Source organism: Mus pahari, chromosome X (genome assembly GCF_900095145.1).
Source record: "Mus pahari chromosome X, PAHARI_EIJ_v1.1, whole genome shotgun sequence".
NCBI lineage: Eukaryota > Metazoa > Chordata > Mammalia > Rodentia > Muridae > Mus > Mus pahari.
This window is the reverse complement of record NC_034613.1, coordinates 31,909,770-31,912,218: the sequence shown is the minus strand read 5'-3', so window position 1 is coordinate 31,912,218 and position 2,449 is coordinate 31,909,770. Positions and strand designations below refer to the sequence as shown.

The 2,449-nt window shown below is 37.4% G+C and overlaps 1 non-coding gene across 1 annotated transcript; it reads left to right on the top strand.

Moving 5' to 3' along the window:
• The first annotated feature begins 18 nt into the window (after positions 1 to 18).
• LOC115063244 lies at positions 19 to 142 on the top strand. The gene has a single exon (XR_003843118.1). It is a non-coding gene; the product is annotated as a U6atac minor spliceosomal RNA (small nuclear RNA).
• Positions 143 to 2,449: the final 2,307 nt, after the last annotated feature.

The window sequence follows — 2,449 nt, the reverse complement described above, 5'->3', positions numbered from 1 at the left end:
GGTGTTTACCAGGCACTGGCGTAGCCTCACAAGAGAAGGTTAGCACTCCCCTTGACAAGGATGGAAGAGGCCCTTGGGCCTAACAACACACATACGGTTAAGGCATTGCCACCTACTTCGTGGCATCTAATCATTTTAATTTTAATTGTTTGGGTTTTAACTTTTCTTTCTCATTTTTCTTTAATTCTCATTTTAAAACATGAATTACTCAAGAATTTCACACAAAATGTTTTGATAATATCTATTTCCTTCCCCCATGTCTTCCCAAGACTATTTCCCTCCCAAAGTTTGTGCCATCTTTTAAATTTTTTTTTTTTTTTGGAGGCTCATCTAGTGCAATTTTGTGGCCCATATATTCTTAGATGTATACCCTTTCACTTGATTATGGATGATGTTCTAAGTGCTCTATATACTCCTAGAGAAAAGTGATTACCACTTTCCCAGGGGCTACTCTTTCTTTATTTTCTGATATTTTGTTTTATTTGTGTGTGGCAGGAGAAAAGGTGAGGACAAAGAAAAGGAGAGAATAGCTTGAGTTCCTTATGTACTTTGTAGCTTGGTGTCTTACTAGATTCATAATGTACAAATATATTCTTTCATTGGCTAGGTTTCCTATTCATGTCTTCATTGATTTCTTTGCTGTCTAGAAAGTTTTGATTTGATGAAATCTGATTTGTCTCTTTTTTCCCAGCAGTTTCCTATACGTTTGGGGTCTTGTCCAACATGTCTGCCTTTTCTGTCATGAAATACTCTTTGCTTGCTTATATCTAGCTGTTTTGTCTTCTTAATACAATATTTATAATCATTAACTTCTTCTAGAGCCAATGTTGCTTCACTACAAATATGCTGGTGTGTTTCCAGTTTTATTTTCTCTTTTTATATTCTTTTGTTTCTTTTTTATTGGATTTTTTTTAATTTACATTTCCAATGTTATCCTCTTTCCACCCCGGAAATCCCCTATCCCATCCCCCTCACCCTGCTTTTATAAGGGTGTTCCTCCACCCACCTACCCACTCTGACTTCCCTGCTCTAGAATTCCCTACACTGGAGCATAGAGCCTTCACAGGACCAAGGGCCTCTTCTCCCATTGATACCTGATGAGGCCATCCTCTGCTACATAAGTGGCTGGAGCCATGGATCCCTCCATGTTTGCTCTTTGGTTGGTGGTTTAGTCCCTGGGAGCTCTGGGGGGTTGTTGTTCTTCCTATAGGGTTGCAAACCCCTTCAGCTCCTTCACTCCTTTCTCTAACTCCTTCATTGGGACCCTGTGCTCAGTCCAATGGTTAGCTGTGTACATCCACTTCTGTATTTGTCAGGCACTGGCAGAGCCTCTCAGGAAACAGCTATACCAGGCTCCTGTCAGCAAGCTTTTGTTGGCATCCACAATAGTGTCTGAGTTTGGTGATTGTATATGGGATGGATCCCCAGGTGCAGCAGTCTCTGGTTCGTCATCCCTTCAGTCTCTGTTCCACAATTTGTCTCTGTAACTCCTTCCATGGATATTTTGCTCCCCCTTCTAAGAAGCGTTTCATGTGGTTTGTGGATTATATCTTGGATATTCCGAGCTTTTGGGCTAATATCCACGTATCAGTGAGTGCATACAGTGTGTGTTCTTTTGTGATTGGGTTACCTCACTCAGGATATTTTTTAGTTCCATCTATTCGCCTGAGAATTTTCTGAAGTCATTGTTTTAACTAGCTATTGAACTGTTCTTTGTAGTTTCTCATTCATTTATTAGCTGTTAAAGTATATATTATTTTGTGTCATTTTTCAATTCTCTTGTTTTGATTTCTGGTTTCATACTATTGTTATTATAAAAGATGCTTGATATGATTTCACTTCTCTCAAATTGTTAAGATATATTTTGTGGCCAAATACACAATCTATCTTAGAGAATGCTATACATACACTTGAGAGGAAAATATGTGAATTGTGTTATTCAGTGGGTTTTACTGTATATTTCTTGTAGGTGTATATATTTATGCAGTGTCATTTAAGGCTTCTTTTTCTTCATTTTTCTGTCTTTATGATCTATTCATTGTTGAAATCATGGCATTGAAGTTTGCTAGCTTTATTGTGATATTATTTGTAAAGAGGCTTCTTGAATCACGCTTGAATCATAGTTTCTGCTTGTTGGAAGTCAACCATTGCTTATCAAGAAATATTAAAGATATAGCTAAAACTCACCATTTATTAGCCATAGGTTCATAAACGTATTTCTCTATCATGTTACATTTACACTTTGTTAGCCCACAAGTGAAACAGGGAAAATATTTTTATTCAGTGAACTGGTGCACTTTTTTGACATAAACTGTTCTGTAATTTTTACACGTTTCAAACTTAAAATTGCATGTACTTTTCCACCAATATGGAATCCTTGCAATAATTAGAAGATGGTATAGTTTGGAAATGGTAGACTACACTGTCCCTTCTCACAGTCAGAGGAGGT